This window comes from Heptranchias perlo, chromosome 3 (genome assembly GCF_035084215.1).
Source record: "Heptranchias perlo isolate sHepPer1 chromosome 3, sHepPer1.hap1, whole genome shotgun sequence".
NCBI lineage: Eukaryota > Metazoa > Chordata > Chondrichthyes > Hexanchiformes > Hexanchidae > Heptranchias > Heptranchias perlo.
Window position 1 is genome coordinate 88,564,970 of NC_090327.1, and position 24,474 is coordinate 88,589,443.

Below are 24,474 nucleotides of genomic sequence, written 5' to 3' on the forward strand. Positions count from 1 at the left end.
TATCGACAAACTCTTTCAATCGATAGTCAACTCTTCCAATTGGCTGCTTTCTCTTACTCTCACACATTACTACCATTGCAAGCCGCACACCCACAACTCTCAGGTCACACGCACTGGCAGCTATTCAACCATGACAGGCACATCACCCAAACATCCTGCAGGACACTTGCCGACACACTTCTTGCAGGAGAAGGTGGTGCGTAACAGGAGGCAGCAAGTGGCAGTGGCATTTAGGCCATCGAGCCTGTTCCGCCATTCAATGAGATCATGGCTGATCTGTGACCTAACCCATATATCTGCCTTAGCCCCATATCCCTTAATAGCTTTAGATAACAAAAATCTATCAATCTCATATTTGAAATTAACAATTGAGCTAGCATCAAACTGCCACTTGCAAAAAAGCATTCCAATCTTCTCCCACCCTTTGCATGTAGAAGTGTTTCCTAACTTCACTTCCGCAAGTCCTGGCTCTAATTTTTAGGCTATGTCCCTTAATTCTGGTATTGAAGTATAGGAGACCTCCAGATATAGGTACAAATGCATCAGCAGCCAGAAGTAATAATTCAGCAACTAACCTATAAATCCTGCATGGTCCCTTTAAATAGCACTGGTGGGCGAGTCCTCCAGGCCATCGATGACCTGTTCAGCTGTGCGTGGCTAAGACTGTGCGTGGCTAAGACAGTGCATTAGCTGGAGCTTTGAGTTCCAAAATCATATCTATCCCTTTAAATCACCGTAGCACACTAATCTAACCATCCTTACTTTACGTGGTACCAGCATTCGTTATCTGCGTCTGCACAAACGTCTTTACCAACATGGCGTTTTTGGGACCTTAGGAGGCCGCATAGAGCCTAAAAAAAAAGAACGCTATGCGGCCGAATTTATAGCCCTATATATTGTGATGCTCAAGGCATCACTGCTGTGTGGGACAGGCTGGATGGACCAATAGGTCTTTGCCGGTCCGTCACTGTTCGTATTTTCATAAGTTGTTGTTTAAAGGGAAACTGTTGAAGTGAGATTGCTTGTGGAGACTTTTGGCTACATCGTGGGATTGACTGCAAGTATTGGAAAAAAGAAATTACAATTGTCCTCTGGAAGTCTTCACCAACATTTCGCAGAATTTTTGAAGTGCCCAATTGTTTCTTGTTAGTGTGTTTGTATACCCCGACCATTGTACAGTCAAGCTGCAAATAGCCTAGACAAAAATATGGCTGCCATTGGCCCTCCTACATTTCCTTTCCAACAGGTTTGATTGTATAGCTCCCCAGGACTTCGGCCTCATGAGGTGTCAGAGGTGTATTGTTGAAGGGACCACCACCTGTGGCCTGAGGTTCCTGGCAGTTATGAGGCAGTTTCTCCTGTGAGAGAAAGAAGAGATGAGTAATGTAGTGAAGTCTTTTGTTACAAGTTTGACACATCAGATTATTGGAGAGGCAAAAATGAAGGTGTAGTGTGTAGGGTGGATGGGTCATGCATGGGACTCTGTGAGGGAAGGTGCATTTGTAGGTAGCAGGTGACAGACAGTAGGAGAAAAGATCTGATGCTCAGAATACAGTCCAAGAACATAAGAACATAAGAAATTGGAGCAGGAGTAGGCCAATCGGCCCCTCGAGCCTGCTCCGCCATTCAATAAGATCATGGCTGATCTGATCCCAACCACAAATCTAAAGAACACAAGAAGTCGGAGCAGGACCCGGCCACATAGCCCCTGGGCCCTCTCCGCCACCCACAGGGCATTGACCGATCCGAACTCAGCTTCATGTCCAATTTCCTGCCCGCTCCCCATAACCCCTAATTCCCTTTACTTCTAGGAAACTGTCTATTTCTGTTTTAAATTTATCTAATGATGTAGCTTCCACAGCTTCCTGGGGCAGCAAATTCCACAGACCTACCACCCTCTGAGTGAAGAAGTTTCTCCTCATCTCAGTTTTGAAAGAGCAGCCCCTTATTCTAAGATTATGCCCCCTAGTTCTAGTTTCACCCATCTTTGGGAACATCCTTACTGCATCCACCCGATCAAGACCCTTCACAATCTTATATGTTTCAATAAGATCGCCTCTCATTCTTCTGAACTCCAATGAGTAGAGTCCCAATCTACTCAACCTCTCCTCATATGTCCGCCCCCTCATCCCCGGGATTAACCGAGTGAACCTTCTTTGTACTGCCTCGAGAGCAAGTATGTCTTTTCTTAAGTATGGAGACCAAAACTGTATGCAGTATTCCAGGTGCGGTCTCACCAATACCTTATATAACTGCAGCAATACCTCCTTGTTTTTATATTCTATCCCCCTAGCAATAAAAGCCAACATTCCGTTGGCTTTCTTGATCACCTGCTGCACCTGCATACCAACTTTTTGATTTTCTTGCACTAGGACCCCCAGATCCCTTTGTACTGCAGTACTTTCCAGTCTCTCGCCATTAAGAAAATAACTTGCTCTCTGATTTTTCCTGCCAAAGTGCATAACCTCACATTTTCCAATATTATATTGCATCTGCCAAATCTCCGCCCACTCACCCAGCCTGTCTATATCCCCAGTGAGAATTATGAAAGAAGGAGTGCAACACATATCAAAAGATTGAAAGGACGGGTTAGGGGAGCAGGTAGCTTACCTTGGTTGCTCTGGGGTCACTGAGCTTTTTCCAACACTGTAAAGGAGTCCTGGGGGTCAAGGAGATGGCACTAACTGCCGCAGCTGCTTCCTTTCACAGAGTGCATACTTCATTTTTGGTGGATTTCCTGCCCCTGACTCCAAACAGCTCATCCTCCTGCTCCATATTTCCATAACGCGAACATCCAGGTCAGACTCTCTGAAGTTTGCTGCTCTTTTCTTTGATATGGCTGCCATCATTCTCTGTCAGGTTGTCTGCTTCCTCCGTGCTGCCATTTCTCCTTTAAGCAGCTAGCTTTATACCACTGCTCAGGTGTCTGCCTCTCCCATCGCTGTTTCCTGCTTTGCCACTCCCCCCATCCTAGCATAGCTGATATGTTGCAGGTTGGATTTAGACAGTGTGTGCCTTTCCATATTCTAATTATCTGATCCTGTTATTTACGATGGGTTCAGGACCAGGGTGTCGTAGTGTGGCTGAAGTCCAGCTCCGTCTCACCTCCAATGCTACAACGCCTTAGTGAGAATTCTGGGGCTATAATCTACAAAAGTAATCATCATCTAGAAATTGCATGTGGGTTCTCCAGCAAGTGATTGTTTGAACCCCCGCTCCCAGAGAAATGGCGTAAACATTTCAAAACAACAGTTGGCAGCGTTTCTTTGGAGTTTCCACTGATCATCTGCTGAAGTTATGGCAGGAAATAGGGACAATTGCACGGAATTTCAGCGTCATTTTTAAACACTTTGCTTTGACTTGAGTCACAGAGAACTGATGTGGCAAGAACTGTGACCACAATTATAGTATGAGATTAGCTCTGATAGGATGTAGAAAATTCAAAACGCACTTTACCAGACATTTCAAAAATCATAGTGTCCACTTATACATAGACAGATCTTTGCAAAAGTCCAAATTAACTTTGTGAGAAAATAAATATTGCAACATTAAAATCACAAGCCCCAAAATCCCACGTGGCCAATTACACTGGATTTGCGCCACTGAGGCAGGATTTATGCCTGCCGATGATCTGAAGCTCTGATCTCACCATAATTTTCAGGGTCAGATCAAGTGCTGCTGGCCCAATCCAGCAATGCAAATGATCCCACCTCCAGGATTTAGGACAAAGCTTTTCCACTCTCAGCCCTGACAACCTTTTCTTTGGTAAACACAGGAAAAGAAAAATACTAAAACAAATACTGGGGCTGGGTTTGTATAGCAAGGCTGGTCAGGAGGAAACCAAAGCTCCAAATTCTAGCTGGCTTCCTCTTTTTAAAAAAAAAATTTCACTTGCTTTAAGAAAATGTCAAATGACTGTAGTGGAAGGGGGTTACTGAATTGGAGGATTTTATCAACAGACTGGTCCATGAAGAGCTATTACAAAAAAAGTAGCAGGAAGATTTATAATCATAGAATGGGTATGGCAGAGAAGGAGGCCAAGCGGTCCATCGAGCCTGCGGCAGCTCTCTGCAAGAGCAATCCAGCTAGTCCCACTCTCCTGCTCTTTCTCTGTAGCCCTGCAAATTTTTCTCCTTCAGGTAATTCCTTTTTGAAAGCCACAATTGTCCCTGCTTCCACCACCCTTCCAAGCAGTGCATTCCAGATCCTAACCACTCGCTGTGTAAGAAAGTTTTTCCTCATGTCGCTTTTGGTTCTTTTGCCAATCATCTTAAAGCTGTGTCCTCTGGTTTGCGACCCTTCTGCAAGTGGAAACAGTTTTTCTTTATTTACTTTGTCTAGAACCTTCATGATCTTGAACACCTCTATCAGATCTCCTCTCAACCTTCTCTGCTCTAAGGAAAACAATCCCAGCTTTTCCAATCTATTCAGGGTAACTTTTTGCTTAGAAATGAATTGTTTCTGACTCTGGACTTTTTCTTTAAAGAAATACTTACCTAGGATTGACAGAAAACTAATACTTACCATTTTCTTTACTCTATATTTTTGGTTCAATAACATTGAGGTCATGGCAAATTGATATTTGTTATAACCCTCAAGTCTGGATTTTTTCTTTAAAGACTGTGGCCCCAACATTCAATGGGGCCATTCATGCCAGTGTTACAACCCCGAGCCACGATTTCTGCTTACCTATGTTGCTCAACCTTGCCATAAATTGTGTAGTCAGCTCACTTAACACGCATTGACAGTTCAATAGCGCAACTCCTGTGTTACAGGAGGAGGCTTGGAAATTAATAGTGCAGCCTTCAATAGGCCTAGAATGGCTGAACATCGCAGCAGCAGGTTGGGGAAGCAGCAGGTAAATAGGATTGTGTTTGAAACAGTGAGTTAACCCTTGTAGTAGTTTAAGACTTCTAAGATGGTCAAATCACTCATGGAATACCTGCCAATGAATTGTTTCACTGTTTAATCTTAGTCCTGGTCCATGAGTCACTTTTAGTACAGAGATAGTATTGGCAATCTGCTTGTCTTGTGTCACATTTAAAAATCAAATTTAGACCAATGATGACCTGAAAGTGGATTATTAAGGCAAGAATGGTTACAGTAAATATCAGTTAGCTGAGAAACAAAAACATTTCATACATGAGCAATTTTCATTTCTTTGGTCCAAAGTGGAGTGACAGTGATGATGACAAGACAGAATGTATTCAGTTGGCTTTGAAAATGGCATTTCTATTAGTGTCATTGTGGACAATTGTCAAAGTTGTGGAAGAATAGTTGAAACAAATCCATTTCTCTGGTCCTCATTTTCATCACGTTGTACATCTCTGAAGGAAAGTGAAAATGCACATTCAGTTATTTTTTTTGTGCTAATTTTTGTTAACACCATGCTTGGATGCACTGAGTAGCAGTAAAAACAAAAAAAGTACTGTTACAGATTTCTACTAGTTTTACTGCCCTGTTTACAAAGACCTACTTTTTGTTATAATTAGCACACAGGAAAATACAGCCCTAAACTTGGCTTTCTAGTCAGTTAAAGTATCATTTTAAATTTGGTGAACTAGAGGAGGGACAGGGCTTCTGCTGCTTGAATGGTGTGTGTGTGTGTGTGTGTGTGTGTGTGTGTGTGCGTGCTTTCCTGGTGGTCCAGAGAGGCGTATACACTAGCTTACATTACATGGATTAACTTCCATCTTCATTTCATCAATAACCAAATTTTAGGACTGGCAGAAAATAAAAGAATGACAACTGAATGCTGGTCCTTAACAAAACCTTTCCTCTGAATTGCCATCTACTTTTGGGTAGATTTTTTTTCTATAAAAAGGTGACTTGTTTAACGAGTGGTCGAACCACTATCGCACATTCTACACTATCCTCCAATGTCAAAATTACTCCCAAGGTGAGACCAGAACTCCCAGTCACAACAGAAATTATTGATAAGAAGAAAATTATATTTAAAGGGCATATGAACATTTCCATTATGTAAATGTAGCTACCTCAGACTGTGATACTGCTCCAGCAGGTTGATGCCTAAAAGGACGAAAGACGTGGAAATCAACAGCGGGATTCTCCTCTGTGATCCTGTTTAAAAGCGGGTGCGATAATAAAGGACAATGCAAGCAGTGAGACCTACCACAGGCAATGGTCTCCGGGACTCCTGCAAAGCCGCATGGAGCATTCCTGCTCCTCCCAAATCCACAATCAGGTAAGTATTTTTTTAAATCTTACCTTTTTGGTGGTGGCCTCAAGCGGTCCCTACAAGGACTGCTGATTAGACCACATATAGACTTGGTTATCCTGAACGCAACAGGGCCAGTGCTGGGTGCATTCAGTGCTGCCCAATTTCAGGAAGGGGGCCTCATATAGGTATTAGGTGCTTTGCAAATGCAATAGGGGGGTCTAACCCCTGTTTCAGGCAAGGGCTCCGGACACCTATACTGGAGCTTTTACCAATATGGTGGGCTGTGCACTTTCAGCATGGAATGAGCGTCCACACAGTGCCTACCATGTTGGACACTTGGGCACCCATTTTATACCTGTATCAATGAATGTCTAGCCTTGTAGATTCCGGTTACATGACTTAGTGTACCTTGAGGTAGAATGACTGTGGTATTGTGGGAGCCACTTTACACATCCCCTTTTCTTGAAGGATTTGCTGCTCTGTACTTCAGTTTCTCTGTGTTATTAGTAACAATGATCCAGCTGCATACATCCTAACAAATGTTTCTCCATAGTCTGAACTGGAAAACCCATTAATAATGCATGCTAAACAGCATTAATAAAGACAGGAAAGTCTATGCTAAATAATATAACTTTAAAAAACCTATGGATTCCTTAAACATTGACTTAACCAAGCAACTTACCTTTAGTGTGTGATCTGAATAGTGCACAAGCATCGAGAGGTTCACATGAACACTTAAAGCCCTTCATTAAGATGTAGCATGCATACTAAATCGATTCCAAAATCTAAACTGGCAAGCTTCCAGCAAGATCTAGATGAGAGCCATGCTGTTCAATATTCCACTCTCCACATGCCCAAATAATCAATACCACAGGGCAGAAAATTTCACCCAGCATATCCGATGAGGCATACTTGTATCACACAATTGCAGAAACATTTTACCATGTATTGTGAATGAATATGTCCACAGATTTGGCAAATACTAATAGACAGTTGACATTTTTGAAACCTGCTGCCATTCAACCTGACATATCATGATATGATTGTATTTTTAGTTTTCCATGGAATACAAATGTTCAATTTCAGGAACCCTCTCCTCCCTCCCCCAAAAGAAAATTGTGGTGTCAACATAAATATTTCTGAAATGAACAAAGGAGTTGGCTCTGTTCCTATTGTAACTAGTTCTTCACTTGTAAATGTTATAGCAAAGAAGTATTAGCATTGCAGTGTTATATATGTACTAGTAGTGTTCTGAGGCACTGAAAGCTTTTTTTAACACACCTATGGAATACTATATTGATCTACAATGATATAGTTATGTTTTATGAAATACCCACATGGAAATGTGAAGCTAAAGGTCTTAAATGAGAATATTCTTGACTTCATGTGCTTATCCGTATACTAGCTATGCCATAAGGCTTAGATCAGTAAAAGGCCAAGCAGAATAAATAACTCATAATTTGTAATGTCAGGTTGTAAGTAGCAAATATATTGTACTGTAAATCTCTTTTCACTTATATAATAGTTCAACAAGACAGCACAAGGAAAAAAGGAAACCAAAATATGTTTGATTCAATTGCAGTAATACTTGCATGTGTCACTTTATTACTTACAGTGAAAAATAAGAAGTATAAAAGAATCATGACAATGCACCTGAGCTATTGCAACTTGTCCAATCTGAGTAGAACCCAGTTGAATTTACTTGCATGACATTGTAAAATCTTACATTTCTACAATGTGACTCTTGTTCAAGCAAATGAACTGATTTCCTCCTCTTGGCTTACAAAAATTACTAACCTGATCCAGGAGTCTGTAGATATATTTTGGAGCTATAGTATGAAGTGAACAGCAAGGAGCTCTCCCACAAACAGTAATATCAACACAGGCTCCTAAATTGTATTTCTGAAATGCAGTAGGGTTGAAATTATGGATGGTGAATGCATACAAGACTCTCTGGATACACCAGGCTTCCTCCATTTTCGCAGGAGCATTCACAAAGTTTTGGAGAATTCAGGTTGGATTTTCCTCTGAAACTGGATGAGACGTCAGCGAATAAAGGGGCAAAATCGGGCAGTAAGGCCCACAACCACATTTTCACCCCAAGTTGAATTTTCCTCCTCTATTTCCAGCCAAGAAGGCTGCCAGATGCTTCTTAAATATCAGTCGGAGTGGAGCCTGAGTTTCCAGCCCATTTTCCTCCTTACTCCCATTGTCTCCCCTATCCCCAGGGACTGCCATGAGTGGTAGCAGACCGTGTGGCAGTAAGTTCCTAAAGTATGGAGGGAGATGGCCTAATAATGACCTCTCCCTGCATAACATCCCCAACGGCCTTGGTTTCGGTTGAGACCTAAAAGAATGTCTTGCTTTTCTCTATGGGGCTATTCCACCCCTTTTAACTTGTTGACCATCTCTCAGGGTGCTGCAGTGCCACGCCTCTTCAGCAGTGGTGGGCTTGGTCATGGTTTTAGTGTTAAGAACATGAGAAATAGGAGCAGGAGTAGGGCATACGTTCCCTCGAGCCTGCTCTGCCATTCAATAACCTCATCGTTCCTGCTGGGTTTCTGCCTTGCATACGAAATGATCCTGATCTAGGAAAATGGATTGGGGTTATGGAATGCTCACAGCTACCCTGCAGTGAAGGGAATAATCCAGCACTTTCAGGTCCTCATTAGCAACTTAACAAGTGGCTTTGCAACATTACTGCATGTGCATTCTGATCGTCTTATCATGCTTGCACTTTATTAAATCCAATCTCACAGATGTTGCATTGTTTAACATGGTTAATTCCTATAAATTTGTTGTAAAACTGGTGGGGAAAAATAACCCATCTTTAACAGATTTTTGATATGCAAAGAACAATTTCATCCTGTGGTGTCATACCAACATTTGTAGTGCTAAAGGGGGGGTATGGAGCTAGTGATACAGCCCAGTATTGGTATAAACATACATGGCTTCATATGCTTTTGACATGGGCAGTCATCATTTTAGGGGCTCAGACCACATGTCCATATTTGCAGGTGAAAGTCAGCAAGTACTGGACCCCTCCACTCTCACTGATACTTCTACTCATGACTTGTTGCTGCTGTAAGTGATTCTAGCTGCTGCATGCTGCGGACAGAAATTCTCAAGATCTGGAGGAATCACTTACAGCAGCAGGACGAGTGGGATAAAAGTAGCCCTATGGGAAGGAGGAATAAGGACTGAGGGAAAGACGTCAAGAAGCCTGGATTGTAGAATCCAAAATATTAGAAAATAAATTCTCATCTTTCGCATCTTCAGGACACTCCAAAGCAATTCACAGGCAATGGAGTACTTTTGAAGTGTAGTCATTGTTCTAAAAAGGGAAACCCTTGTCTAATTTGTGTACAGCAAGCTCCCACAAACAAATCAGATAAATGACCAGATAATCTGTTTGTGGTGTTGATTGAGGGATGAATATTGGGCAGGTCACCAGACCCTCCTGCTTTTCTTTGAATAATGCTATGGGATCTTTTACGTCTATCTGAGAGGGCACATGGAGCCTCAGTTTAACATCTCATCGAACAATACTCCTTCGGTACTGCTTTTTAAGTGTCAGCCTAGATTATATGCTTAATCTCTGGAGTGAGGTTCGAATGTATAACCTTCTTACTCAGAGGTAAGAATGCTGTCACTGAGCCAAGACTGACACCAAATAAAGTGTCAAAAATCTAAATTATGTTGAAGGGGAGGAACTTGCCTCCAGAAAATAAATCTTAGGCCTTCGACAATTTTATCCCTCTTCAGGTCTTCATTTATTTCTGTTTTTCCCCTCTAATATGAGTGTAGGATTTTTTTTTTGTATGCCTGCAAGCCTATGTCCCATTGCACTTTAAATATAATTACTTGTTTTCACATGTCATAGGTTTATAATCAGGGTCATTTTTCACATACCAGCTTTTGAAGCTGTTGTTCAGCTTTTGCTAGTTTTCTAGGTTGACATGTATATTCAAGTTATTTCACTTGAAGTGGGATTGCTTGTTTTCATTCTCCATCAGTAGCTGCATATTTGCTGCTTGTGTGAAATCTGTTTTGTGTCCTAGGTGAGATGCTAGGTCTAGAATGCAAGATACCACCAAAGTCAGAAAAAAAAGTAGAAAAGAAGTTGAGGTAAATTTAGAAGTAATGGTTAGGTAACACCAGCACTGAGCATTCAGTTCTGTAGATTATACAAGGGAGGGAAGACTGTCACAAACCTAGGCTGAGGCTTGTCTGCTTTTTAAACTGATTTGTATACACAGTATCAAAAGAGCTGAACAATATTTTGTTTCACTTTCATAGGCTCGTTGCTGTTACAAAGATTATCTCTAGAAAATTCATGAGTACATATTCCTTTGGAAGTTAGTCATCTGGCTCTCCCATACCTGTCTCTCTTAAAAGGAAAATGGCAGTGTTATAAAGCGTCAGCAAATTCTCACCACAGAAAGGTAAGGAGTTGTACCATTTAAAGGTCCCAGAAAATAATTAGTTAGGTGACAGTGCTATGAGTCTTGATTTTTTTTCCCCTGTATTAGTAAAATTGGTGACTAACCTCATTCAGTTCAGCAAGCAACAATTCATGCATTGGGCTCCTTGGCTTATTACCACATTGTACTGAGAACTGTGGGTGTGTGTTGTGTCAACGTTGCATAACTGCACGGTTTTAATGCATAGCCCTGGTCATTTTTTTTACATTAAAATGCTTCAATGAGGCAAGACATCAGTAGATATATAAAACAAAACAAACAAGTTACATTGCGAAAACTGTCATTTATAGTGCTATGAGAAACGTTACATTTTTGAAAGAATTGCATTTTCCAATAAAGTATGGCTCAATAAAATTCTATTTGCCAAAAAGGTTATTACATTGTATATTAAAGTAATTACACTAACTGCTAATGCTAATTATAACTATTATCACTTCTGTTGCAATATAATGATTTAGGCGCATTTGTTAATGAACAAATCACAAGTCTAGATGTGATGATGCCCCCAACCATTTCTCTGCAGGGCACTGATGATTATTAATCCTTTGAGTGTTGAGTTTACTTTAGAGTATTCAAAATCTGGACTTTTCTACCATGTAAAAACTGGATAAAGTTGTTTTTTTCAATGATAAATTTTTCAAATTATAAAGCACTATAAAATCAAGCATCAGTTTCCCATGACTAAACCAGACAATCTCTTACTCATTTAAAAAAAACATAGTTGTCAAAGGTTAATGGTTTGATGATGATCTCTCAGCTAATTATCACTGAGTCTAATGTTTACTCCTTTCAATTTATCATATATCCCCTAGCATCTGACCTCAGTCAGAGTCCCTTTCCATTATTGTTTCTGACAGGCAGAGTCTACCATTCCATCTCCCAAACATGCAATTAGGATAACTATCATTCTGTCTTTAAAGCAATGAAAATAAAAGCAAATTGAAGTATTTATTTTGAACAGAGATCTTCCTAATAACAGAAAAGCTCTTTTAAGGGATTTTGACTTTTCAACCAAAACCAATGGGCAGGGCTCTGGAGCTCACATGCTTTTTAATAATTTATTTATTTTTTGGCACTAAGTTACAAGTGTGGTGCACTAGTATTAACAACAACAGTGTAAATCAGATAACATTAAGAAAGTCCAGAGCAAGAAAATGCTGTCCAGTCCACTCTTGAGTCCATGCACCATGTACAATTGCTGTATCATGGATTTCCATCCCATCATCACCTGTTGATCCATTACTTTAAGGAAGTCGACTTCCCCTATCTCCTGGGGGGAAAAAAAATAAAATGATGCTACTAACATCTTTGTAACCCCCATCCCTTCTTCTCAACAGATGTGCCTTTTATGTCTCTTTCTTTTAAAGGTGCCACTTGTTCCCAAATCAGTTACCTTCTCTGCGATTCTGTTTCACGTGTCCATTATCCAGTGCAGGATTTTTTTTCCCTAATTTTAAACCTTGCTTGAGGCTTGTCCAAGTCCAGGTCATTAATATATATCAAAAAGATCAGTGGTCCTAATACTGACCCCTGGGGAACACCACTGTATACTTCCCTCCAGTCTGAAAAACAACCGTTCACCACTACCCTCCGCTTTCTGTCCCCTAGCCAATTTTATATCCATGCTACCACTGTCCCTTTTAATCCCATAGGCTTTAATTTTGTTAACAAGTTTATTATGTGGTACTTTATCAAAAGCCTTTTGAAAGTCCAAATACACAACATCAACTGCACTACCCTCATCAACCCTCTCCGTTACTTCATCAAAGACTTGAAGCAAGTTAGTCAAACACGATATTCTTTTAACAAATCCTTGTTGATTTTCATGCATTAGCCCATACTTTTCCAAATGCCAATTAATTTTGTCCCAGATTATTGTTTCTCAAAGTTTTGCCACCAAACGTTAGGCTGACTGGCCTGTAATTGCCAGATTTATCCTTCTTCCTGTTTCTGAACAGGGGTGTAACATTTCCACCCTCCAATTCTCTGGCATCAGCCCCATATTTAAGGAGGATTGGAAGATTGTGGCCCGAGCCTCTGCAAATTCCACCCTTACTTCCCTCAGTAACCTGGGATACATCCCAACTGGACCGGGTGACTTTTGTACCTTGAGTACTGCCAATCTTTTAAGGACCTTGTCTATCTATTTTTATCCTATCCAATATCGCTACTACCTCCTCCTTTACTGCTACACAGGCAGCATCCTCTTCTCTGGTGAAGATGGATGCGAAGGATTTATTTAATACCTCATCCATGCCCTCTGCCTCCATGAGAAGATCCCCTTTTTGTCCCTTCCTTTGACTACCCTTTTACTATTTATATGAGAGGAGGAGAAATTTCTTTACTCTGAGGGTGATGAACCTGTGGAATTCTCTACCACAGAAGACTGTGGGGGCCAAGTCACTGAATATATTTAAGGAGATAGATAGATTTCTAGACACAAAAGTGATCAAGGGGTATGGAGAGAGAGCGGGAATATGGGGCTCGATTTTACCTGTGGGTTTCCAGCGGGGGGGCCCCGAAAATCCCGATATCCAGTCACGTGACCGGATCGCGCCACGATCCCGCCCACTTCCGGGTTCCCAGATGACGTGTGGGGGTGCGTGCGTGGCCCCCACTGGTGGGAATCCCGCAGGCAATTAAAGCCAGCGGGGTTCCACTTGAGGTTATTTATTTTGCTTGTTCAGGTCATTAACTCACCTGATTAAGGGACTGTGTGTGATTTTGGGGAAACATGGGACTGTTTCACACACTGGGGGAAACAGTCCTAGTTGAACTGGACGTGTTGCAGCCGTCAGCCTGTGGCAGCTGCAAACGTCCATTTGACAGGGGGGGGGGGGGGGGGGGAGACCCTCACCCATTGCAGGAGGCCGCTCTGTCACTTGGGACAAAGTTTGGCCTCCACCACCCCCCTCCGGATGGTCAAAGTGACCAACCTGCACACTCACCCCGGGGTCCGGAGACATGTGCCTACCTTGCGGACCCCCTCAGATGTACATATTGCGGATGGGGGCCGCCGTAGCTGCAGTCATGACCCCCTCGGATGGCGAACAACATCACCAGCCTCGCCATCCACGCCGTCCACCTCTGACACGTGGAGCTCCACAACAGAGTGCTGTGACACATCCACCTGTACAGCAGGAGGGAGGGCTACCGCAGAGAGAGACGCGTCGCAGAGGGCACTACCCTCGCCACAGGGTCTACAGACCGAGGCGCAGCTCCCCGGACCTCTCCGAGCAGCAGTGCACACGGAGGCGCAGATTCACTCGACATGTAGTCGTGGAGATCTGCAGGCTCTTTCATGCCGAGCTGCTCCTGGCTGGCCCCAGCACCATCTTCTTGCCTGTCGCTGTCAAAGTCACCACTGCCCTCCACAACTTCTCCACCGCATCCTTCCAGGGTGCAGCCGGGTACACCGCCGATGTCTCTCATTCGTCTGCGCGGAAGAGCCCTGCAAATACACCTGCACCTACTCTGCAGTAACACAATGGGTGGCATCAGTGGTGGGTCCTCATAGTGATACCCAGGAGCGGGCATTATTGGACACAACGGACAGGATCCGCGGAGACATGGCAGTAGTGGTGCCAATATAATATGTAATGTGCATTGGTCAGAAATTCAATATAAGTAACAACCATGACAAACCCTCAAACACCCTTATGCATCCCCTTCATGCTCACGACACGTTTGCCTTACGCTGCCTACTGCACATATGTGATGCATGCCCTGTGGCTGCAGCACAGGCAGTGGCAGGTTGAGTGAGGCTGGCCGTGAAAGAGATGCACGAGAGGGTGAGTATGAGATAGAGCCATGAGATTGTATGAGGATTGGGTTGAGTGGTAGTGGCGGGATGAGTACTGGCGAGGTGAGTAAGTGCAGGTAAGATGAGGATGGGGTTTGAGTGGGTATGAGGGGTGATGTGACAGAGTAGTGTTGGCGGTGCCGAAGGAGATGTGGGTGGGGGCGGTGTTGTGGCAGACGGAGTGTAGGGGAAAGAGTAAGTGTTCTCACTGTGGCTGACCTACTGCGGTCATTGGAGCGCCTCCTGCACTGTATGCAGGTAGGCGATATGTTGGTGGTGCAGGTGACCCCCTCTGCCACCTCGAGCCAGGCCTTGGTGGCAGAGGCAGGCCGCTTCCTCCCGCCCGCCGGGTGGAAGATTTCTGTCCTCCCCCTCCTCCTCACCCCATCTGATGATACCTGGGGTGAGGCATCATTAAACTGGGAGCAGCCTTCCCCCTGGGCTGCTCCATGCTGTAATTTGTTCCATTGGTTGCAGCATCTGTCAGTAAAGGACTGCCTCTTTAACTAGAGAGCCTCCAGCTGACAGATCGTACTGCGCATGCGCAGCCCGCCCGACGCGCAGACCAGCAGCGCGGACCCCGGAGGAGCAGGTAAGTGGTTCCAATTAGTGGATTGCCTGCTATGATCGCGCGGGCAACCCACTAATTTCACCGGGCGCGGAGGCCACGCACCCGAAACCCAACCCGCCGGAAACCCGCAGGCCTGGTAAAATCAGGCCCATGGTATTGAGATAGAGGATCAGCCATGATCATATTGAATGGAGAAGCAGGCTTGAGGGGTCGAATGGCCTATTCCTATTCCTATTTTCTATGCTCTGTGTTTGAAAAGACTTTTGGGTTCCCTTTTATATTAGCTGCTAATCTATTCTCATACTCTCTCTTTGCCCCTCTTATTCCCTTTTTTAGATCGCCTCTGTACTCTCTATATTCATCCTGGTTTTCTACTGTATTATGAACCTTACATTTGTCATAAGCCTCCTTTTTCTGTTTCATTTTAATCTCTATATCTTTAGTCATCCAAGCAACTCTAGCTTTGGATGCCCTTCCTTCCCCCTCTTAGGGATGTCTCTACTCTGTACAAGAACCAACTCCTCCTTGAAGACCTCCCATTGTTCAATTACTGTTTTGCCTACCAAGTTTTGATTCCAATCGACCTGGGCAAGATCCCTTTTTAACTCCCCGAAATTAGCCCACTTCCAGTTAAGCATTTTCACATTTGATTGTTCCTTGTCCTTTTCCATAACTATTCTAAATCTAATGATATTATGATCACTGTGTCCCAAATGCTCCCCCACTGAAACATACTTCACCTGCCCCACTGCATTGCTCAGAACTAGATCCACCACTGTTTCCTTCCTGGTTGGGCTGGAAACACACGGGGGTCGATTTTAGGATGGTCAAGGGGGTGCGTGGGGGGCGGGGGGCTTGTAAAATTGGGGAATCTCGGAGCAGGTCCGGAGCCCGGCTCCAACCCGCCCACTTCCGGGTTCTCCAGTGATGGGTTCGGGTGCATGTGCAGCTCCCACATGCGGGACTCCCACCGGCAATTAAAGCTGGCAGGATGATAATTTAAATACTTACTTACCTAGTTGAGGTACTTGACAGACCTCATTGGAGATTTTGGCAGGGGTGCAATTTTCATGAATCCTCAGTGTGTTTCCTGTGCTGTGGGAAACACTCCCTGTTGGAACAGACGTGTTTCAGCCAGCAGCCAGTGGGAGATGCAAAGGATTATTTGACAGTTGGGGGAAATACCTCATTTATTGCAGCAGGGGCACTCTGTCACTTCAGACAAAGTTTTGGCTGCAACACCTTTGTCTTTGCACTCAAAATTATTCATTTATACCCTAAACTCTGCTGTGCAATCACATTTACCTACTATTCAGACCCCCTCAAACTCACACTGTCAGGATGGGGGGGGGCGCCATGGCTGCATTCATCATTTCATCCGAGGACGAGCAACATCACCAGCCTCGCCAGGCACGCCATCCACCTCCGCCACGTGGAGCGCCACAACACAGTGCTGCGCAACAGGCACCTGCACAAAATAGTCCTGCAACTACACATATACCCACTGTAGGGTGACCCTATGGGTGGCATCAAGTATGGGTGTTCATGGAGAACCTCATGAAAGGGACTTATTGCACAAGCCAGTCAAGAATGGCCAAGACGTGGCAGTAGTGGTAACAATATAATATTTAATGTGAGTTGAACCAAAATCAAATATAAATAAAAAACCTGACATACCGTCAAACACCCTTGTGCATCCCCTTTGTGCTCACAAAACCTTTGCCTTACGCTTCCTACTACTCATACGTGATGCATCCCCTATGGCTGCAGCAGACGTACTGGCAGGTTGGGTGAGGGTGACCGTGAAAGAGATGCATCAGAGGGTGAGTATGAGACCGAGCCATGAGATTGTATGAGGATTGGGTTGAGTGGTAGTGGTGGGATGAGTACTGGGGAGGTGAGTAAGTGCAGGTAAATTGAGGATGAGCTTTGAGTGGGTGCGAGGAGTGATGTGATAGAGTAGAGTAGTGTTGGCAGTGCAGAAGGAGTTGTAGGGTGGGGGCGGTGATGTGGAAGACTGAGTGTAGGAGAATGAGTAAGTGTGCTCACTTTGGCTGACCTAGTTAGATCATTGAAGCGCCTCCTGCACTGTATCCAGGTGCGGGATATGTTGCTGGTGCTGCTGACCTCCTCTGCCACCTCGAGCCAGGCCTTCTTGGTGGCAGAGGCAGGCCATTTCCTCCCACCCGCTGGGTAGAAAATCTCTCTCCTCCTCCTCACCCCATCCAGTAAGACCTGGAGTGAGGCATCATGAAACATAGGACCAGCCTTTACCCTGAGCTGTTCCATGCTGTAATGTGGCTGTTTGCTGCAGGAGCAGCATTGGAGGACTGTCCCTTTAAATAGGCCTGTGATGCGGGTGTGCAGTCTGCCTGCTGCGCAGTTTTCTAACGGGAAACCCGGAAGCCAAGGTAAGTGGCTTCAATTTACTCGCGATTGCGTGGGGAACCCACCGATTTTACTGGGCGGGTTACACATGCGCCCAGTCTACCCCCTGCTGCCAACCCACCTCCCTGGTATTATCAGGGCTACTGTTTCAGAAAGTTCTCTTGAACACTTTTCAGGAATTCCTCCCCCTCTTTGCCCTTTATACTGTTACTGTCCCAGTCTATATTGGGATAATTAACATCCCCCATTATCACTACTCCATACTTCTTGCCTCTTTCTGAAATGTTCTCTTCTATCTCCTTCCCACTATTTGGTGGCCTATAGTATATACCCAGTAGCGGAAAGCTTCTCTATTGTTCCTTCATTCTAACCAAATAGATTCTGTCTTTGACCCCTCAACTACATCATCTCATTCTGGTGCTATAATAGTTTCTTTGATCAATACTGCCACCACCACCAACCCCCCTTCTTTCCTTTCCTTCCCTATCCTTCCTGAATACCTTGTAACCAGGAATATTAGGTACCCAATCCTCCCTTTCTTTGAGCCAGGTCTCTATTATTGCCACCATATCATAGTCCCATGTGGCAACTTGTGCCTGCAGCTCACCAACTTTATTTACCACACTAAGTGCATTTATGCACATGCACTCCAATCTCATCTTAGACTGCCTCACATTTGCCCCTGTCTGCTCTCTCCTATTTCTGAACTATTCTTTACTCTAGTGACACTTGTCCCTCCCAGTCCTTTTGTGCACCTTGTTTCTCCTCTCTAATGTTTCATCCTGGTGCCCCTTCCCCACAGCACTAGTTAACCTCCCCATGAGGATATTGGTCCCAGGTCTGCTGAGCTCCAACCTGTCTATCTTGAACAGATCCCTCCTGCCCCAGAACTGGTCCCACTGCTCCAGGAATCTGAAGCCCTCCCTCCTGCACCATTGCTTCAGCCACCTGTTAACCCATCTTATCCTACTATTCCTAAACTCACTAGGGTGTGGCATTGGGGGTAATCCAGAGATTACTACCTTTTGAGGTCCTGCATTTTAACTTCCTCCCCAGCTACTGCAGGACCTCAAGCCTTTTCCTTCCAATATCATTGGTTCCTACAATGAACCATGACTTCTGGCTGTTCCCCTTCCCTCCCCCCCCCCCCTCAAAATGTTTTGCAACCTCTCAGTGATGTCCTGTTACATTTTAAGCAACTTCCTATATCATGAGTTTGAATTAAATATAGATTAACATGCAATGATGCAATGGTTTTCATAAAAGGTAAATAGTAAGAAACAGAATATTTTAGAGTGCTAAATTGCAATTTTTTTCAAATTTGCTCCCTGGAAAAAGGGGTCTAATGACTTTCCTAAAGACCCTGTGAAACTGATGTAAATAGTTCACTTAGCAAGTAGTGCGAAAATCAAGGGGGAAAAGGGTTGCAGCTAACAGTGGGTGGTGGGAAGCCAGTAAATTCCATTATTCTGGGGTTTGAGTTGCTTTGTTAACCCTAACAATAAATAACCCCATCTCTTGGTTATCAGCTCAATGGACTATGGAAAAACTAACTATAGAGAGGGCAAGGACTTTGTTGGAATGGCCTCCTTGGAAAAGTTTCATTGGTAGATTGAAAAGAAGAGGTGGCCGCCTCTGTTTCTAGGCAAACTTCTCAGGATATCATTATGAATGCAATTTAATACTAGACCATATATAATGTGGTATGCAGCATCTGATTTCAAAGTTACAGGACTGCCATATTTCACAGAGAAAGTGATTCATATTATATATCAAGCCAACAATTTGCAAAAAAGGACATTCTTGAATCTTCAGCAAAATACCAACAGTGCCTGTGCATTTAAATGGTTGGAATAAGATAACCCCAAAGTTAAGAAAGTGCCCCATGTTATCAAGATTTTTTTTTATCTGGCTGATTGATCTTAGAAGGTAGTAAAATTTAACATAAGGCCCCTGCTGAAGATCTGAAAAGGTGGGCCAAGATTAAAAATATGCACGTTAAAACTTACTTCTGCTGATTAGTGAGTGCAATAATTCTTCATCATGGTGAGTTCAAAACCACACTTGCTCCTCAGCTTCTGGTTCGAGATTGGACCCAGGTATCTCACTTTCAGAGCTAGTGATGTGCTTATTTTCAACAGATAGCTCATCACCATTTTAGTTTTCTTCACCCTCTTTCCCAAACAGATGATAGTATCTTTTGCTAAGTACTTGTAGGACATTGATGTGGAAGAATCACATGTGAAGATATGAAAGAAGCAGTTTTATTAACTGATGTTGGACTGAATTGAATAAATCTATAATTAGACTTTTGCAGAAGACAGAAAAATATTTTTGACAAACATATTATTGAAGTTATGAAAATTATTGTTTACCAGTGCATTATTTTTTTTAAAGTTCATAATCCGTTATTGGACTCTGAAAGGAGATAGGATGTGTTGGCTGCTTTGCCCAGCAGATTGTCAACACTTGCAATGATCTTTTTTCTGGTTATGTAAGGAGTTTTGCTGCCACATCACTGTTTCCCTAGCAATGGTCGCTTTTCTTGTATGCGCTATTTTTAATCTACCAACATTTCAAGATACTAAATCAAAAGCAAAATACTGCGGATGGTGGAAATTTGAAATAAAAACAGACAACTCTTTTAATATCTTTCAGTTCTGATGAAAGGTCATCGACTTGAAACATTAACTGTTTCTTTCTCCACAGATGCTACCTGACTTGCTGAGCTTCTCCAGCATTTTCTGTTTTTATTTCAAGATACCAACTCATTTTCCACAACCCTCAGCATTCTAAACACATCTTGGAAGCACTGTTCACTAATCCTCACTTTAATTGCCAAAAATGTCCTATTTGTCAGCCATGGCTCAGCAGTAGTACTCTCACCTGTGATTCAAAAAGTTGTGGGTTCAAGTCCCATTCCAGAGACTTGAACACATAATCTAAACTAACACTTTGGAGCAGTGCAGCAGTCTGTGAGAAGTGCCATCTTTTGGACAAGACATTAAATTGAGGCCCCGTCTACTCTCAGGTGGACTTAAAAGATCCCATGGCACTATCTTGAAGACAAACAGGGATTCTCCTCAGTGTCCTGGCTAATATTTATCCCTCAACCAACTTCACTAAAAACAGATTATCTTATAATTATCACATTGCTGTTTGTGGGACCTTGCTGTGCGCAAATTGGCTGCCACATTTCCTACATTACAACAGTGACTACACTTTAAAAGTACTTAATTGGCTGTAAAGTGCTTTAGACGTCCTGAGGTTGTGAAAGGTACTATATAAATGCAAAATTTTCTAGAAAGCTAACAATGTGTAAAATTAAAATTTACTCTAAATTTTTACAAAAAGCATTATTTGTTTTAAAAATAACCAAAGAGGAACGTTGCATATCTTCACACAATTTCACCATCCTGGAAATCAGTGTCTCTATGTGCTGCACCTGAATGTTTGCACTCCCTGCTATTCGATCCTATTTTTTTGGTAGTGCATTGTGCAATCAACAAAATCTAAATTCAATACAGCATCTATGTACCTGACCCTGGAAGAGCACCTGTCTTTGTAATTATCTTATATCAACTTGCTGCCTGTACTGTTCGCTCTTGTGTAGTGTAGGAGTAGCTCCTACATTAACATTACCACAATTAATACCCGTGCTTGTTCTTAAAATTACATAATTTTGAATGTTTATTTCTGATCCATGGCTGTTATGAAGTATAGACTTTGGTAATGGGAAGAAGAGAAGGAAATGGAAGCAAGAAATATAAAGCTTAAGACAATAAGGTTGAGAGCTACGTACATGGATAGAAATAAAATGAATCATAAAGGAAGCTATAGAATTTAACAAAAAAGACCAGAAGCAGAGAAAAGGAATTAACAAAAAGGAAAATATTGTGACAATTCTGTTAAAAAAGAAATGTATATACATGTATGACAGAATTTTCAGAAGGCTATGACTAAAATATGTTTATTCTTAATTTAATAATTCTGAGGACTTAAAATCAAAACTTGATATTTTCTGTAGATAAAGACCTTGAGCATCTTTCCAATCATTTTACAAATGTTACTGGAAATAGAAATCATCTACTTCAGTAGTGTTCCACATATCATTGATCATGTAAGATATACCAGCAGGTGAATCATCGAACTGTCTCTCACATTTGAGGTTTTTCTGGCAGAAACCACATGATTTTCCATTGCCACCTCCTTGTTGAGTCATATGCGACTCACATTCTCCTGCCCTCAGCATCTGTCACTATATGTGAGACTGCAGGCATTTGGAAATGGAAGAGCAGCTAATGCTAATGAGATCCACCCAGTAAACAACATAAGAAATTTGAGGAACAGGGAAAGGTCATTAGGTCCAACAGGCCTGTCACTTTTTGATAGATTTTAACACTACTACCCAACATCGTACCAGAATCTATCTCTCTCCAGAAACACATCTTATTGCCCTAGAAATTGGTTTCGGCCCATTTTCGGGATCAGAATGATTGGTGCACTCCCAGCACCAGAAGCCAGAGACCTGAGGCTCACCTGAAATTGGGCCTTGGGCCGAATCTTATAATTGTCGGTGGGAGGGAGGGGTGGAGTAGAATAGGGGATGGCTAGCGTGCAGCGGCCTGCAGTAGTGCTGTGGAGCTGAGAGGAGCACTTCAACTCCTCCTGGCTCCACATGAAGGTAAGTTTTTTAAAAGTTACCTTTTTGTTGGCGGTCTCCAGCATTCCACTCATTGCTAATTAATTTCCAGGATGGGTCTCGAAACAGATGTTAGGCCCCTCATTAACATATGCAAGAATCCTAACGACATGTTTTCAGCTGAATATCATCCAACTCAGGCACCCTTGGGACACTATGAAAATGGTGCTTTTTGCCCCCGTTCTGCACTCACAAAACGGGGGCAGTGTGGTCTAATTTCGAAGCCATTTATGTTGTCTGTTTACATGGCTTTGCCCGGGAATGAGATGCACTCATTTTTTATTTAAAACAGTGACCTATTTTTATATATCTCTCTTTTTGAAATAAATGAAGCTTTACGGCCTGTATTTGCCATTCTTTAGCTGGAGGAAATTACAACTTATCCAAGATTGGATGTCAGATAAGCAGTCTGATAACCGAGGTAGTGAACAGATGGAAAGAAGTGGTGGAGAGATGGGACTGGGTGTCATCAGTACACGTGGCAGCTGACCCCATTACTATGGATGATATTGCCAAGGGGCAGCACTATAGATGAGAAAGAGGAGGGGGCCAAGGATGGATTCCTGGGGGACTCGTGAAGTGGCCATACAGGGTGGGAAGAGAAGCTATTGCTAGAGGTGCTCTGGCTATGTTTGGATGGGTAAGTGAAATCGGAGAGTAGCATGGTGCTGGATAATAGAGGAGAGGCACTGGACGAGGATGGTGTGATCGATCATGTTGAAGGCAGCAGAGAGATAGAGGAGGAAAAATGCACCAATATAACAGTTACAGAGAATGCAGTTTGTAACTTTGGTTAGTGCCATTTTGATGTTGTGGGAGGGGCGAAAACCTGCTTGGGGAGATTCAAACAGGGAGTTGCTGGATAAATGGGCATCGATCTGGGAGGTAACAACCTTGAAGAGGAAAGCAAGGTTGGATATGGGGCATTAATTTGTGAGGACAGAAAGGTTGAGGTTTTTTTTGAGGGGAGCGGGGTGATGAAAGTGGTTTTGAAAGATAGGGGGGCAGTGCTTGAGAAGAGGAAAGCATTTATAATTCCAACTAAGAAGGGAGGTTGGGTGATCAGCAGTTTTATGGGAATTGGGTTGAAGGAACAGGTAGGAGTGGGGATAGGTTTGGTTTGGTGCGCAAGGGGGTGGAGGGAAGCAGTAGAGACAGGTAAACTGGCGGAGCGTATTACCTGCTCGTTACCGGCTCATCTGTTGCTGAAACCCTCATCCATGCCTTTGTTACCTCTAGCCTTGACTATTCCAATGCTCTCCTGGCCGGCCTCCCATCTTCCACCCTCCATAAACTTGAGCTCATCCAAAACTCTGCTCCCTTATCCTAACTCGCACCAAGTTGTGTTCACCCATCGCCCCTATGCTCGCTGACCTACATTGGCTCCCGGTCTGGGAACACCTCAATTTTAAAATTCTCATCCTTGTTTTCAAACTTCTCCAAGGTCTCGCCCCTCCCTATCTCTGTAACCTCCTCCTGCCCTAGAACCAGCTGAGATCTTTGCACTCCTCAAATTCTTGCCTCTTGTGCATCCCCGATTTTAATCGTTCCACAATTGACGGCTGTGCCTTCAGCTGCCGAGGCCCTAAGCTCTGGAATTCCCTCCCTAAACCTTTCCGCTTCTCTACCTCTTTCTCTCCTTTTAAGACACTCCTTAAAACCTATCTCTTTGACCAAGCTTTTGGTCACCTGTCCTAATATCTCCTTATGTAGCTTGGTGTCAAATTTTGTTTGAAAATCGCTCTTGTGAAGCGCCTGGGATGTTTAACTACATTAAAGGCATGATATAAATGCAAGTTGTTGTTGATATAGAACCTGCCCGATTTGAATTTTATAACAGTCGGGTGATACACTCCGTCAGATCACCAGCTATGGTCTCAATCTTGGTAACGAAGAAATTCATGAGCCCCCTGCATTTGTTAGAGATGAGAGTTTAAGGGCAGGGGAGAGCGAGCTAAGGTGGCAGTTGGTAGCAGGGAGAACGAGCCTGGAGTTGTCTTTGCCCTCTAGATGATCCTAGAGTATTGAACAGTTTTGACAGAGGAGAGAGAGTCCCAGTTCAGCTCGACGTGAGGGAGAATTTCAATTTCCTTGGCCCAGCGGAAACCCAGTGGACCATTCAGGCCCCACAGCAGGTTTAACACCGCTGTTTTTGGCAGAGTCTGTAGGCTCAGCAGAAGCCACACCTGCTGAGAACTGATGAGTTCTGTACAGGGCCTTGCTAAAGGCCTCAAACATTTCACTGATCAAAGGTCATTGAACTCAGAGGTGATCAATTACTTTGTAATGCCAGCTTTGGTTTCCTTTTGAGGAAACTACTCCTTTGACTCATTAAGGGGCTTAAGC